Source organism: Rhodnius prolixus, unplaced genomic scaffold, assembly GCF_049639745.1.
Source record: "Rhodnius prolixus isolate KJV_2025 unplaced genomic scaffold, Rpr scaffold_9, whole genome shotgun sequence".
Classification (NCBI taxonomy): Eukaryota; Metazoa; Arthropoda; class Insecta; order Hemiptera; family Reduviidae; genus Rhodnius; species Rhodnius prolixus.
In genome coordinates this window covers 9,220,886-9,238,705 of record NW_027411604.1, presented here as the reverse complement: position 1 = coordinate 9,238,705, position 17,820 = coordinate 9,220,886, and the positions used below count along the sequence as shown (strand labels likewise).

Genomic DNA, 17,820 nt, shown 5'->3' with positions numbered 1-17,820 from the left:
TGTAATGACCTTTAATCCTACGTCTTTAGAAAAATTAAGAGAAACTTTAAACACTAAATGTATGTTCCTAATTGACCAATTGTATACGAAACCCCAATCATCTTATAGATCCCCTTCTCAACAACCTCGTAATCCTCCTCAAAGGAGATACCAGCAGAACCCAACAAGTTATCGTAACCCCAGTTTTCCTTCGACCTCAAATTATCCTTCCCCATTAATGCAAACGCAAACTCAGCATAGACCTTTCCCTAACTCCCACTATAATTCCAGAGACCCATGGAAAAGCAATGGCTCTAGGCCTCCCTACAATCAACAACCTCGTGAACCGAGACCACCCCCAAATTATCAAAAACCTTCGAACCCCCATAAAAAAAATCCAGCTCCCTTACACATGACCACACATGATGCACAAGAATCCCAGATTCAGCAATTAACAGAAAGAGTAAACCAACTCGAATCTTTTTTAGACAACGGCAACTCCAGCAGTGTAAGTCCGGTAGCAAACCTGAAGTAAAAACTCTCCCTTATTGTAGCGACCATCTTCAATACAAATGGCTAATTGATACTGGGTCAACCAGAAATTATGTTACACCAACGTCAATACCCCCCAATACAACCGTTCACTCTGAACATTTTTCCATAATAACTCCAGCAGGAGCCAAAAGCGGAAACTCTTATATCACCCTTAATTTACAACCTCACTTTGGAATTAGTTATACCGCTAAGCTTTATGTGTTTCCTTTCTCAGACGACTATAACATGCTTCTAGGAAAAGACACCATGACTGAACTCAACCTAGTTCTCAATTTTAGAACTAATACTATAACATATCCTGGCGTCACCATACCTATAGAAAATTCGGAAAATCATAACACCCAACTACATATTACACAACACAAAAGCATATCCCAAAACGAGATCGAAAAACTCATAAGAACAGAACATATGCTCCCCAATGAAAAAGAACCTTTATTAAACCTACTATCCAAATACCCTAAAATAATACGTCTCGAGAACGATAAGCTCAGTTCAACTAACCTTCTTAAACATGAAATTAGAACGGAAGATGAGGCACCTGTATATTCTAGAAACTATAGATACCCATTTGTGTACAAGGAGTTAGTACACGAAGAAATAGAAAAACTACTTGATAACAAAATAATACGTCCCTCCAATTCTCCCTACAACTCCCCTATATGGGTAGTGCCCAAAAAACAGGATGCTTCCGGTAAAAAGAAAATACGGGTAGTTATTGACTACCGAAATTTAAATAAAAAAACGATAAATGATAGATTCCCTTTACCTAATATTGAAGACCTGCTTAACCAATTAGGCAATGCCAAATACTTTAGTGCTATTGACCTTGCATCTGGTTTCCACCAGATTGAAATGGAACCTAATTCTATAGCGAAAACCGCCTTCAGCACAGATTCTGGTCACTATGAATTCCTCAGGATGCCTTTCGGATTAAAAAATGCTCCACCTACCTTCCAGAGGGCAATGAACAGCATTTTTGCCAATACAAGAAATATATTAGTTTATATGGATGACATTATAGTATTTTCGGAAACAATCAACGAACATATCGCAGATTTAGAGAAAACTTTCCAACTATTAGAAAACCACAATTTAAAAGTCCAACTTGACAAAACAGAATTTTTCAAAAAAGAAATTCAATTTCTAGGCCACATCATTTCCTCAGAAGGAATTAGACCTGACCCCAATAAAATATTAGCAGTCAAAGAATTCCCCATACCAAAAACACAAAAACAAATTAAACAATATCTCGGCCTCACCGGATATTACCGGAAAATGATAAAAAATTACGCGAAGATAGCTAAACCCCTAACTGAAAAATTAAGACAAAATAGTGAATCCATTGACATAAGCGATGCCTACATCGAGTCCTTTAATAAACTTAAAAATATGTTAATCAACAGTCCAATTCTGCAATTCCCTGATTTCAGCAGAACATTCACCCTAACCACAGATGCTTCTAATTACGCCATAGGAGCAGTCCTATCCCAGAACACATTAGGAAAAGATCTCCCAATTTCATATGCATCCCGCACATTAAATAAAAGTGAAGAAGCCCTAAGTACGATAGAGAAAGAACTGTTAGCTATCGTATGGGCCTGTCAACATTTTAGACCCTACCTGTACGGCAGAGATTTCATCATCTGCACAGACCATAAACCCTTACAGTATTTGCATAATATGAAAACCCCTAGTGCTAAACTCCTAAGATGGAAAACCCAGCTTTCTGATTATGATTTTGAAATAAAACACGTAGACGGAAAAACCAATTATGTAGCCGACGCGCTATCAAGAAATCCTATCCCCTTAAATATCCTCTTGAATGATAGCAGTGAAGACTCCCTAGACGACATACCCTTATTAAATCCAAATGAAAACTTAGATGACATCGACCCCTTTGATCCTTTAGAGTCCCCATTTATTGAGCAAACATTAACCGAACAATTAGAATCCCCAAGAGAAGAAGAAATCTCCAAGATAGTGGATGAAATCAATCCCCCAGAAGAAAGGTGTGAACCTTCAGACCCTATAGACCTCGATGAACTAGTATCAAAAACCCTAAATGAATTAGATGAATCAAATGAATCAGATTCCCCAAAAGAGAATAACGACCTTACAAATGAAGAAATTCCCTCCGGAGAAATTGCTCCAGATATTGTCCCGAATCAAATAATTATACTCCCAGATAATAACAAATGTGTCAACACAGAAAAACATCAAATCCATATCAACATTGGCAATCCTGCCAACAGTAAAAGAAAAACATACTTCGGCAATCGAAGCAGATTAATATGGCAAGTAGCATGGCCACATAAAGAGACACTCACTAAACATTGTTTAGAATTCCTAAAACCCAACACCACATACGGCATTTATTGCTCTAATCAAGCTGTAGTAATGAACAATATATTAAATGATGTATTCCAAATATTTAAAGATATAGTAACAACTACATACCCCACAATCCGTATAAAAAGATATTTTAAAATTAACATAGATGTTGAAGAAAAGGAAGACCAAGTAGAATTAATTAAAAACCATCACCTCGGTAAAACATGCCATAGAGGAATAAACGACATATATAAAAGATTAAAAACAAAATATTATTGGCCCCGTATGACAGATACAATCACAGAAGTAATTAACAATTGCGACACCTGCAAACAAATTAAATATGAGAGGAATCCTCCAAAACAAAAATTCCAGATAACACCTACCCCAAGCAGACCCTTTGAAAGACTTCAAATTGATACCCTATTCTTTTCTAATCACCTAATATTAACTATAATTGACTGTTTTTCAAAACGAATGACAGCCTACATAATCACTTCCACGAATAGTACAGAAGTAATTGATAAATTAAGAGATTACCTTAGTAACTTCCCTACACCCAGCGAAATCCAAGCTGATAATGGTAAAGAATTCGCCAATAAAGGATTCGAATCTTTCTTAAATTATAATAATATCTCCCTTTATCTAACCACTCCACACCACCATAATTCCAATGGACTCATTAACCGAGCTCATTCAACCTTTATAGAATTACTTAATCTGATCCGCATCGAAGATCCTAAGATACCTTTAAATCAAACTCTAAAGCTAGCAACCATAGCATATAACAACACTCCAAATAGTACACTAAAACTTAGCCCCAATGAAATCAGTTTTGGCATAACAACTCTTACAGAACAAAAACAAACAACCATTTTTGAAATTCAAACTGATGAATATCACAAAGAAAAACAACTCATACATAAAGTAATTAAGGAACAAATAGAAAAGGAAAAAGAGGAAAGAACCAATTTACTAAACGAAAACAGAGAAAATGTAGAAATTCCCCCAGGAAAAATTTATATAAAAACCCATAATAGAAACAAAGCTAAACCAAGGTATAAATCAGTAACATATGATAAAACTAAACAAAAAGTCTTAACTGGCAAAACCAAGAAAACCAAAATTCACCCCTCACAACTTAAACGCCCTAGAAAATTTGAAAATCATTCACGTGAACCTTCTTGTTCGCAGGCAACCACACAAAAGAACGAAAATGATCGTCCTCCTGATTCTCCTAAGCCTGGAACTAGTGGCAACTCATAAAGTTACCAATTTAAATAAAAGTCCAACTCCCAATTAAATCCCCCTTAACGGAAACCTATTTTCTTTTGTCCTATCCCTATGATCACTTGAATCAGACCTTTACTATAATTACTTCCCCTTCATTAGTCCTGAAAACTAACAAACTATACACAGCTCATTGTGAACTATTATTAAACAATTATTATTGCAAGAATGCCACTATCATTCATAATGAATGTATAAATAACTTACTAAATAATTACATTGAAAGCCAATGTAAAAAGGTAAATATACCCAAACCTAACCCTTTCATAAAATATGTTGAAGCCGTAAATAAATACTTAGTATATGAAACCCCTACTGTAAACATTGATAGAAACAATGTAAGTCTTACAGTTAGCATTAAGAACATTGCTTTGTTAACTTTAGAAATTAATGAAAAAGTAACTAACTGTAAACCTTTATATACCTATAATGAATTCGAGCACATGTTAATTAATCCTTCTATCCCTGATCAATATGATCATCTTAATATTTCCTTCCTTGACCTTCACTACTTAAATATTAAAATGTTACCCCTAGAGGAACTAGAAGAGGAATCCACCTCAGACTACACTACAACTTTATTCATCATCGCCATCATAGCTCTCTGCCTCTCAATCACTCATCTATTCATCCGTTATAGAAGAAAAATCTATAAAATTGTAAAACTCTTTAATAGAAGTGAGCCCCAGCAACCAGAAGATAATTCAACAGATGCTTCAGTGACTCCCCTGCCACCAGTTCGTACATCAACAATGGCAGCCTACCAACAACATCTCCAAATTCGATGAACTCCTCACACTTCCAAATTTCGTGAGGACACGAAAAACTTAAGGAGGGAGGAGTTATATACAGGAAACCTCGAGACTCAGCATAAATATATTTCCTCTGATAACAGCAGTCTTCAAACATATAAATACGTCACCCAGGCCAGGCCAGCCAGTTCTGTCCAACCGCTGCCCGAGTTAAGTTCTGCCCAGACTTTGTCCAAGTTCCGTTCAACCTATCAGTAGTGAAGTTCCCTTCCCTTGATATCTTTGTAACCGTTATTTTATATATATCAGTTTAATATTGTAATAAAGGACTTGTGTTTTAAATAAAAATTATTCTTTTTAAAAAAGCCCCTAACGGTACAAAATATATAACTCGCGTAACGCTGGCATAAATAGAGGGTGGTATCAATCTGCTGGTGACACCCCAGTAATATCAAAATCGCAATAAAAAATTTTTGTAACACCCTGCTGGAGATGCACTAACATTATATCTAAACGCGTAACGCTGGCATAAAAAGAGAGTGGTATCAACCTGCTGGTGACACCCTAGTAATATCTAAACTCGCAATAAAAATTGGTTGTACCAACCTGCTAGTAATACACTAACATTAAATCTAAACGCGTAACGCTGGCATAAAAAGAGATTGGTATCAACCTGTTGGTAACACCCTAGTAATATCTAAACTCGCAATAAAAATTGGTTGTATCAACCTGCTGGTGATAATCTAACATTATATCTAAACGCGTAACGCTGGCATAAAAAGAGAGTGGTATCAACCTGCTGGTGACACCTTAGTAATATCTAAACTCGCAATAAAAATTGGTTGTATACCTGCTGGTGATAATCTAACATTATATCTAAACGCGTAACGCTGGCATAAAAAGAGAGTGGTATCAACCTGCTGGTGACACCCTAGTAATATCTAAACTCGCAATAAAAATTTGTTGTATCAACCTGCTGGTAATACACTAACATTAAATCTAAACGCGTAACGCTGGCATAAAAAGAGATTGGTATCAACCTGTTGGTAACACCCTAGTAATATCTAAACTCGCAATAAAAATTGGTTGTATCAACCTGCTGGTGATAATCTAACATTATATCTAAACGCGTAACGCTGGCATAAAAAGAGAGTGGTATCAACCTGCTGGTGACACCCTAGTAATATCAAACTCGCAATAAAAAATTGTTGTATCAACCTGCTGGAGATACACTAACATTATATCTAAACGCGAAACGCTGGCATAAATAGAGAGTGGTATCAACCTGCTGGTGACACCCTAGTAATATCAAACCCGCAATAAAAAATTGTTGTATCAACCTGCTGGAGATACACTAACATTATATCTAAACGCGTAACGCTGGCATAAAAAGAGAGTGGTATCAACCTGCTGGTGACACCCTAGTAATATCAAACTCGCAATATAAAATTGTTGTATCAACCTGCTGGAGATACACTAACATTATATCTAAACGCGTAACGCTGGCATAAAAAGAGAGTGGTATCAACCTGCTGGTGACACCCTAGTAATATCAAACTCACAATAAAAAATTGTTGTATCAACCTGCAGGTGATAATCTAACATTATATCTAAACGCGTAACGCTGGCATAAAAAGAGAGTGGTATCAACCTGCTGGTGACACCCTAGTAATATCAAACTCGCAATAAAAAAATGTTGTATCAACTTGCTGGAGATACACTAACATTATATCTAAACTCGTAACGCTGGTATAAAAAGAGAGTGGTATCAACCTGCTGGTGACACCCTAGTAATATCAAACTCGCAATAAAAAATTTTTGTATCAACCTGCTGGTGATAATCTAACATTATATCTTAACGCGTAACGCTGGCATAAAAAGAGAGTGGTATCAACTTGCTGGTGACACCATAGTAATATCAAACCCGCAATAAAAAATTGTTGTATCAACCTGCTGGAGATACACTAACATTATATCTAAACGCGTAACGCTGGCATAAAAAGAGAGTGGTATCAACCTGCTGGTGACACCCTAGTAATATCTAACTCGCAATAAAAAATTGTTGTATCAACCTGCTGGAGATACACTAACATTATATCTAAACGCGTAACGCTGGCATAAAAAGAGAGTAGTATCAACCTGCTGGTGACACCATAGTAATATCAAACTCGCAATAAAAAATTGTTGTATCAACCTGCTGGAGATACACTAACATTATATCTAAACGCGTAACGCTGGCATAAAAAGAGAGTAGTATCAACCTGCTGGTGACACCATAGTAATATCAAACTCGCAATAAAAAATTGTTGTATCAACCTGCTGGAGATACACTAACATTATATCTAAATGCGAAACGCTGGCATAAAAAGATAGTGGTATCAACCTGCTGGTGACACCCTAGTAATATCAAACTCACAATAAAAAATTTTTGTATCAAACTGCTGGTGATAATCTAACATTATATCTAAACGCGTAACGCTGGCATAAAAAGAGAGTGGTATCAACCTGCTGGTGACACCCTAGTAATATCAAACTCGCAATAAAAAATTGTTGTATCAACCTGCTGGTGATAATCTTACATTATATCTAAACGCGTAACGCTGGCATAATAAGAGAGTAGTATCAACCTGCTGGTGACACCATAGTAATATCAAACTCGCAATAAAAAATTGTTGTATCAACCTGCTGGAGATACACTAACATTATATCTAAACGCGTAACGCTGGCATAAAAAGAGAGTAGTATCAACCTGCTGGTGACACCATAGTAATATCAAACTCGCAATAAAAAATTGTTGTATCAACCTGCTGGAGATACACTAACATTATATCTAAATGCGAAACGCTGGCATAAAAAGATAGTGGTATCAACCTGCTGGTGACACCCTAGTAATATCAAACTCACAATAAAAAATTTTTGTATCAAACTGCTGGTGATAATCTAACATTATATCTAAACGCGTAACGCTGGCATAAAAAGAGAGTGGTATCAACCTGCTGGTGACACCCTAGTAATATCAAACTCGCAATAAAAAATTGTTGTATCAACCTGCTGGTGATAATCTTACATTATATCTAAACGCGTAACGCTGGCATAAAAAGAGAGTGGTATCAACCTGCTGGTGACACCCTAGTAATATCAAACTCGCAATAAAAAATTGTTGTATCAACCTGCTGGTGATAATCTAACATTATATCTAAACGCGTAACGCTGGCATAAAAAGAGAGTGGTATCAACCTGCTGGTGACACCCTAGTAATATCAAACTCGCAATAAAAAATTGTTGTATCAACCTGCTGGAGATACACTAACATTGTATCCAAGTGCGGAACCCTGGCAAAAAAGTGGTGAGGTATCATGGTGATGGTGACCTCCTAATATAATTCCTCAACTCGTTATACTGGCCCTACAGCGGTGTGTTATTAACGTGACGGTGATGCGCTGACATTGTATCTAAATGTTTACAAAAGTATCTATGGTGCTTTGTATCGTACTGCCGAATTTAAGTTTTACTTTTCAGTTATCTTATTCGCCGATTTCGCCGGTTCTCATTAAGAATTTATATTAATTTTGCGGTTCGTCTTTTTAGTATTATGAAACTAATAACTTAATGCCTGATTTCTAGTTGATATAATTTTCTTTAAATTGGTGCAACATCGTTAAACATGATCTCGCAATAACACGCTTGTTTTAAAGAATTCGTATTAAAATTGACGTTTTATCCAACAATATTGTTTCAATTGTTTCCCATTTTATGTAAGCTGGTACTTTGTATCTTCCTAACAGTTATTCTTTAACATAGAACGGTAGTAAGGTACTAGTTCTCGAAGTGAAAATGTTTTATCATTCTGATGGTAGTACATTAGTAGTGCATAGCTATTTCATTACCGTTTTGGACCGTATTATACTGCTGGTGTTACATTAATTTAGAATCCCACAAGGAGGAAGTAACATGACTAAAAATCGTACTATTCTCTTTTTACAATTGAATCTACCGATATGTTGATTGTACGCTAATTTTAAATCAAAATTATTTGTTTATTTATGGTATTATGAACAAAGTTTTTTGTCTTTCTAATTGTACGTTTGTGAACTGCTTAAGTTGTTATGTGGGTGTAAATCATTAAACTTGACATTTATGTAATTGTGCGTACAATATTTTAAAAAGCTAATAATATACATAAAAAAACATAAATAAATAAAACACCTATTATTTGTTTCCGGTTTGTCCTCTGAGTTTCTTTAAGTTCATAAATAGGGTACTATACATTTACTAAAATCACCTTTTTTGTCACATCTACATTTGTAACAATTATGGCAAAGTTGGGAGGATGCGGTGTTTACGGGAGAGGTCACCTTCACAAAATGAGTGTAGAGAGAGGCCCACGAAAAGTCTATGGGGGACATCCAGGAGGAGGAAGTCTTAAAGGTCGGCCAAGATTATGGTTGGCTGTAGGATCCGAAGGCGGATCTGCAGATGATGGGCGGTCAGTCAGTGGAGTAGCAAAGCTACGGGCAAAGATGATTGAGACTTCCTACTAAGGAGGCAAAGGCCCTGCACCAAAGGAAGAAAAAGAAGAAGAAGATGGCCTCAAGACAAACAGACCGTTATCGCACAAAAATAAATCCATCCAAAGTTGGTATTTATTTTTTTTTTTAATTGTGTTTAACAGGTCTGCTGAGGGTGTGGCTGTAATTCCTACTCCTACGGGGAATGATGGGGCAAAACTGTGTTCCCCACTTGGGTGAAATTTCCATGCAAAGGGTAAAAAAAAAGAAAAGAAAAAACAAATGCAATTTGAAGCACGAATTATTTGTATACTTCATTCCCCTGATCCCAAATCTGATGACATTTTTGGGAATCGCAGACTCAGAGGACCTTTTATATTCTCTTGAATATATCCTAATTTGCCTGCATATTAATAACAAAATAAACAAATAAAATTAAGGAAGAAATACTTATCTTTTACTTGTTCTGCTTCACTCGAACTTGGAAGTTCCGAAGAAGGATGTTAATAGTGGCCATATAAATGTATAAATTTAAATAATTATAATTCCAAAAAAAAAAATATTATAAATAATTAATAAAAATTATCATGCACCTAGAAATTAATAAATTAATTGTTTAGTTGATTTCTATCGGTAATGGTCGATTAAGAAATTCTCGAAAGCCGTTAAAAGTATAAATGATATTTGATTCGAAACGATGCCAAGCTGCTCCCAAAAATAATAATCTATATTAAAAATATTATACAACATAAAACGTTAAAAGCCTGTGGAAAAAAATATATTAAACAAACAAATAAATAAAGCGTATTGGAATTATAATTTTTGTAGTATTTTTACTTTATTATAGTATTTGTTTTTGTTTTTTTGTTTATATCTCATTTAAGAGAACTGCCACATATATATGGAACCACTATCAACTCCTTACGTCCTGTTGAAGGCTGGAATGACAGGTTACTGGATTGATGTCTTCACATCCTCATCATTGCTGGACACTTGACACAGTTTAAAAAGATATGTGAACGCAAAAATACTGTAACGCTTTTTCTTTTTTTTTTGTGACGGAATTTTGAAAAACCGAAATACTTTCTTTTTTTACTTTTATTTTTATGAACGCACTATTTAAAAAAAATTATTTGTTGAAACCAGAAAATATCGTAGTCACGTGGCAATCACTTCCGAAAATTTAACACTACCGCACTTCTGAAATTAAAAAAATATGTATATAATAAAATGCATAATTAAATTGCTTTACAGACATAATAAAATATTTTAAATAAAAATCTGCTAAAAAAGAAATTATTTTTTAATTTTGGGTAGAAGATCTTAACATGAACATTTAATTTCAACACAAGCATTTGAAAAAAAAAAATGCCCTCATAAATTTTTATATTTAAAATGTCTAGCCCAACGAGTTCTTAAAAAGTTTTACATTTATCATAAGATCATCCTACATGGCGGAGGGATTTGCTAAGTAATCAGCGTTGTTGGGATTCCCATGCAGAGTTCCCGGTATTCGGTGGCTCTTTGGTTTTCACTTTCTAGCATTTCTAACAGCTCATTGTCTCACACACAAACTCAGACAAATGGTGATTGCAATTTGACACCAACACAATCCTCCCCTTACTAGGGATGTAAGAGTTAATTGAAAAAAAAAATTATTGGCAGAAAAAGATTTTTTTCCCCTCTAAATTTTCATGAATTTATATTAATTTATTTTTCTCTGCTAATTCAGAGGCTCACTCACGGAAAATTAATATTTTTTGGCGAATCTGTAAGAGAGAGAGAGTATGAGAGTAGAAGGAGAATATGAGAGTGGTTTTTCTGTGAATTTAGATTTAGGTTTTCAGCACTTTTTTGATTTTTTTTTTTTAGCAACAACTAATTACATTGGGGAGAGAATCTTAAACGAATCATTCATTGTTCTTTACATTTAATTATAAGCACGCCATTATTTGTAAAACTCCAAGATTAAAAAATAATTATTTTATATTTGTAGATTATTTACTTGGAAAGCAACATGTGTTTTATATTTTACGAGAGTAGTTTATAAAGTGCTCAAGAGAAGCGCTGCCAAGCATAATAGTATTACATTTAGCATATAGACATCGTTAGTATGCAGTTCTGCAGCATCTATCAATAAAGAAATGAAGCGGTGAGATTAAAAAGGAAAACATTCCACTTTTTTGACAAAATGAGTTGAAATAGCCATTTTGTTGTTTATACCTAAACGCATCTGTTGAGGTAAAGAAAGCAAAAATCCCTCCACATTCTAATGCCATAACTAGCCCTTAAATATTTGACTGAGATTAAGAAAGAAAATATTCCTGGAATGTTTTCCTTTTAAACCTCAATGGGGAGTTTTGAGAATGTTTGGCCACCAGGGCGCTTAGCATTAGCTCAAATGTTATTGTACTGAGAATAGGCACCGCCTTCCAGCGTGACAGTCGCTGCCTGTGGGTCGCTGAGTGAGGTGCACACAACGTGTTCGTCGCATTACCGTTTCTCTCAAGATGACTGAACGTGTTGAGCAAAGGTCTGGAGAGCAAATCTGGAGAGCGAATCGGTAATGCGACGAACATGTTGTGTAGCACCGCACTCAGCGACCCACAGGCAGCGACTGACGCGCTGGAAGGCGGTGACAAAATTCACAGATGCGCATGAAGGTGTCTTCCTTTACTGAGTACAGTGGCGCCGCGCTATCGTCTTTATGTTGCGAGGGAAAAATAAAGGTCGGATACTTTTTAGACAGGCCTCGAATATCTAAAAAAGTTTGTAATACTTTCGTAGTTTAAGTCTATAAATAGTGGAAATTTGAAAAAAAACAAAGGTGGTTATTTGGTTTTTCTATCCTTTCTTTGTATTGAGATTAAAAAGGAAAACATTGCAACAGTTTGATTTGCCTCTCAGGGTAAAACTATTGAATATAACCCAAAAACACTTACACAGTACTGTTACCATAGTTACAATGAACAAATTTGCAATTCTACATTTTAGCCTTAAAGCTATAGTTTGCTTGCTATGAAGTTTTTCTCTATTCCCCAAAAATTAGGTCAGTGGGAATGTTTTCCTTTTTAATCTCACCGCTTCAAATGTGAAGAGCTAACCATGCAATTTTTCCCTCACCTAGCCATTGAAAGAAAAGTGTTTTTCCTATTAATTCAGTACAACCAAGATGGAGAAGGGTGCTTTTCTTTTTTGAAATTTTTCTTGGAAAGAAAAGACAGAGAGAGATTGAGTGAGTGTGGAAGAGAAGGGAGCGTAGCTGAACCCATTGTCAGAATAGATCTCAAGTGGGAAATAAATCAAAGCTCCATGGAAAAGAAATTAAATTATTTTTAAAAAAAAAACACACTGAGAGAAAATGCACTTTTTTCAGAGAGAGAGGGTCCTTCAAATTCCCAGTGAAAATCGATATCCAAAATTAGACACGATTGCAATATGAAAAAAATATTGAGCTATATTTGCGAAATAAAAAATTTGGTGTAAACACTCCTTTAACTTTTTCATACTGTGTTCCTTGAATTTCGAACTTGTGCATTAAAACTTTAAAATATATTTATCATTATATAGATTCTGAAAGAAAGAAGACTACCACCAATCCTACATAAAAATGACGTGAAAAGAAGTGCGCAAAAAATTATTCAACTAAAAGTTTCCCTCATCTTCATCAGCCAATTGCCATACCAACTGTAGTCAAAATACGCTACCTTGGACTGAAGCCAGACAAAATGGTTGCCCTGGAGCCCCCCCCCCCATACAACTCTGAAAAAGCAAGAAACTAACCATCGCCCTCAACCTGAATAACAAAAGTCTTATACCTACTTTTTTAACCACGCCCTATTTTTGGTCAAACGGCATTGTAAGTATGGTGATCGACTAAATGATCCAATTCTCAAAGCATCAAGTATTGACAGTCAAAAAATACCATTTTAATGTATCTAACCTCACATTAGAAAACCATTATGACCACAAAATCCCTTTCACTCAAAGATCAGGAGAAAACTCGTTTTTTCAAAATTTCACTACTCTACAGCAGGTCATACTAAATCTTTTAAACCGAACACCTATCCATTTGCGCCTTTACCAGGTAATGCTCCAAGGAGATTGAAGAGATGACTTCGCGATCTACTCTAATCATGATAGCAGTAAAGTTAAATGTTCACCATAATAATTCTGACAAAGTGCTATCATGTAGCAAACATACTTGCAACAATTGTTGCAGTTGTAAATTTCAATAAAAGATCTGAATGTGTTTGTAAATTATAACTTTAGAGTAGGAGGTATTTTCCAAAATTAAACGTAGAAAAGAGAAAAGGTTGAATTATCCTGGAGACTATGTATTTTCTTAATTTTATTACAAGGTCTGTAGTTCCCTTATTTCTTATTACTAACAGAAAAGATGATATTAATTTGATGGTTTACTAAGAAGGACTTAGGTCAAAAGATAGAGAAATAAACGTGTTTTTATCCAATAGTACGACTAAAACACTTTATGACTGGAGTGGGGATATTATTTTCGCAGTTATTTTTCTGATTTATTACGTAGCTGAGTGTTGTGAGGTACCTGTTAAAAGTTTGTTGAAATGTCAAGTTTTTTAAGTTCTATGTTATTTTTTTAAAAATTATTCGCTTTGTATATTGTGATTATTATCATTATTAGTGGAATTCACTCTTTTTACTATCCAAAGCCTTCAGAGGCATTTTTTACTAGTGTGATACTGGTGAGGTTATGCAAATGTGTTCAGTGAATTAGTGATTTCAAATTGCGCTTTGTTTTTTAAAAATTTTGATACACGAATTGTTTAGTTTTATTCAAAATGAATGGATAATACAATTTATGGATTTGGCTGTGGAATCAACAAATTTAAAATTTATTCTAATTCAACAATTTGGAAATAGCCACAAAGGAAAATTATTCACGTAAGTTTAGTTTTTGTTTTTTATATTTTCTATATTGAATTTTCACTGGAAATATACTTTTAGGGTTTCCTGTGTCGAATAAGTTGATTTTTTTAAACAAATTTATAACTACAGAAACTCGAAACTGTTAATTACGTGTCCGGTTACCTCACAATAGGACTTAGGTTTTTAGTGAAGTCCCACAATTGGAAGTAAACTTACGGTAGATTTTTGGGTTAATCTTTACAATAGCCCACGGAGGTGTGGCCTATTTATTTCAAGCGCATGCGCAGTACAACACAGTTACCATTGACTTTTTAAACTACTTCCCGCCAATGTTCAATATATTCTTTTTAAATTTTTCAACTTCGCGCTAATGTGCTGTAGATACTTTTTTTGAATTTTTTGCCTATTAAATGTTTAGCGCGCATGCGCAGTACACTTACTGCAAAGTGACTGCTTCCTTTTAGTGATGGGCAGAACGAGTCCGTCTTTGGACTCGTTGGATTTGAATCAGTTCCAGGGTTGGAATCGATTCCAACAACTCGTTCACCGATTCCGGTCTCTGTACTTACCCTATGCATTAGTAAAAATGTCACGCAATTTATTAAAAAATATCATTAAATGTTAGCTTTCCCAGTTAATAACAAAACTATATTTCTTTAACACACATTGAGTACTATCCCTAATTTCCAATTGCACTGATAAATATAAAATTAACAACGTAACACAAAAATTAACATAAAAATAGACTAGTCAATTATAAAAATTAAAGCAATGCTGTTTAGTCATTATCTAGCTTGACCACTGGAAGACTGGAGTTAACGTGCTTCAAGAGGATCCAAGGTAGAGAAACGGAAATGGGTAGGAAATTATTCCCATAAAAAAAATCCTAACCCTTCAAGCAAAATGATAATTACTCATAAATAAAGAAATATTTATTTACTAGGACTTGTATATCAAGCTTTAAAAATATTATCTTACGAAAAGAAAAAGCTGTGTGCTTAATCTTTAACATAGCGCTGGACATTCTTATCTTCATTGGGTAAGTTTAACCGTGTACATGACCGTGAGACAGTCAAAGTAACACTGAGCCAAAATTTAGTATTACCTAATTGGTTTACTTACTGCAGTATCCCTCCCACTCTATCACCAATTTCACAAACATTCATCGATTGGAAATAATTTTTAGTTAAATATTCGTTTTATTTGAATACAAAAAACATTATAACGCTTTCTTAAGATGATTTTAATTTTTAAAATTTGTTTTTGTCCATTACTCTTATATAATACGAAGAATTTCAAATAAAATATAATATACAAACACAATGATCTAGTATGCAGGTGGAGTCAGTCCTCGTTACCATAGCAATGGAACCGTTAAACAACTCCGGTTCCAGCTCCAGCAATTTCTATTGGCTAGATTCAGTGAACGAAAAAATGGAACGAGTCCGGTTTCAAAAGGATTTAAATCACTCCGGATTCGACTCCACCAACTCCAGTGGATTTAACCAATGAAAATGCTAGAGCTGGGCCGGAGTCGTTTAACGGTTCCGTTGTCATGGTAACTACGACTGACTCCACCTGCACACTAGATCATTCTGTGTTTGTATATTATATTTTATTTGAAATTCTTCGTATTTTATAAGAGTAATGGACAAAAACAAATTTTAAAAATTCAAATCATCTTAAGAAAGCGTTATAATGTTTTTTGTATTCCAATGAAACGAATATTTAACTAAAAAATATTTTCAATCGATGAATGTTTGTGAAATAGGTGATAGAGTGGGAGGGATACTACACTAAGTAAACCAGTTAGGTAATACTAAATTTTGGCCCAGTTTTACTTTGACCGTCTAGCTGACATGTACACGTTCAAGCTTACGCCAATGAAGATGAGAGTAAGAGTGTCCAGCGCTAAGTTTAAGATTAAGCACACAGCTTTTTCTTTTTGTAAAACAATAAGATAATATTTTAAAAGCTTGATATTCAATTCTTAGTTAATAAATATTATGAGTAATTATAATTTTGAAGGGTTAGAATTTTTATGGAATAATTTCCTACCCATTTCCGTTTCTCTACCTTGAATACTCTTGAAGTAAGTTAACTCCAGTCTTCTAGTGGTCAAGCTAGATAATGACAAAACTGCATTGCTTTAATTTATATTTGACTAGCCTATTTTTGTGTTAATATTTGTATTACGTTGTTAATTTTATATTTATCAGAGCAATTGGAAATTAGGGATAGTACTCAATGTGTGTTAAAGAAATATAGTTTTGTTATTAACTGGGAAAGCTAACATTTAATGATATAATAATATAATAAATTGCGTGACATTTGTTCTTATGTTTAATCGTTCCAAACCTTCTGCTGCCTCATTTTCATTTTTATTTGCCTAAATTTTTTGGGGCGGGGCGGAATCACTTTTTTTAAAAATAGGGATTTGAATCAACTCGTTCCACCATCGGACTCGTTCCAATGGAACGAGTCCGCTCAAATAGCCCATCACTACTTCCTTTTCAACGTATTATCAGTTCCCGCCAGTGGCCCTTGTGTAACTTTAGGTGCGTTTTTTTGAAAGTTCATAAAACATGAACGTTTAAAATCTACAGTTTTTCTTTTATTTAAAGCATGAATGTAGTCTGAGTGAGGATGGAGATGAAAGTTTCAAAATTTTGAATGGGTGTTGGTTTCATTAGTAATAGATATGTAGGTCCGAGGTGTGATAAGTATGAAAAGGAGTCATTCTTCCATGGGCGATCAAATGAGAGCATTATTTAAGGGAGTAAATAAAGTGTAGAAACAGAAGGATAGGGATTGCATTGAATAAGGTAGGCTTCTTTTCTTTTGTTTTTCATGTGTCTGAATTACAAATTAGAGTTGTGTGTGGATTAGTTGGGTAGTGAGGGAGGTTTAGGGGGCGAAGCCCCCCATATAAAAATAAAAAATAGATCAGGGGGCACAGCCCCCACGAATTTTTTTAAGATAAAATTATCAATCTTGAATTAATAATTCAAAGTGATTCTGATTCGCCATTACCATATAACCCGCCAAATTTAAATGTAAATATAAAATAAAGAAATATTTTTATATTTACATTTGAATTTGGCGGGTTATATGGTAACAGCGAATCAGAATCACTTCGACATTAGGCCACACCTCCGTGGGCTATTGTAAAGATTTACCGATTTTTGTTTCTTAACTTCAATCTTCCCACTCATAAAATAAATGAACTATCACTTTTTCGTAAAAACAAGATGAGAGCTCTCGGAGATAAGGTGCATATTTATGGGTATATTACATGGTATTCAACTTGAAGTGGGTTTAATTCTAAGAGAAAGCCGTCCTGTAATTGTTTTTACTGCAATTATGATTAGTATTATCCTACATAAATTTAATTTAAAAATTGTTATAACTTATTAGTTTATAAAAGTACACTTCATGAACAAATATAAATGGCTGCAAGTGTGATAGACATAATAAAATCCCCTAAATCAAAAGAG

The 17,820-nt window shown here is 34.5% G+C and overlaps 1 protein-coding gene across 20 annotated transcripts in view; it reads left to right on the top strand.

The window, feature by feature from the left end:
* LOC141454477 (uncharacterized) overlaps positions 1-17,820 on the top strand; it is a 185,317-nt gene that overhangs the window by 147,021 nt on the left and 20,476 nt on the right. Inside the window, exon 1 of one of the 20 annotated variants that reach the window (XR_012458729.1) lies at positions 13,775-14,338. The exons of 15 other annotated variants lie outside the window; for them this stretch is intronic. The gene's annotated coding sequence lies outside the window, so the exon portion shown is untranslated. Of the gene's footprint in view, positions 1-13,774; positions 14,339-17,820 lie in introns of those variants that run through there. 4 more of the 20 variants (XR_012458727.1, XR_012458737.1, XR_012458728.1 and 1 more) reach the window with 4 other exon arrangements.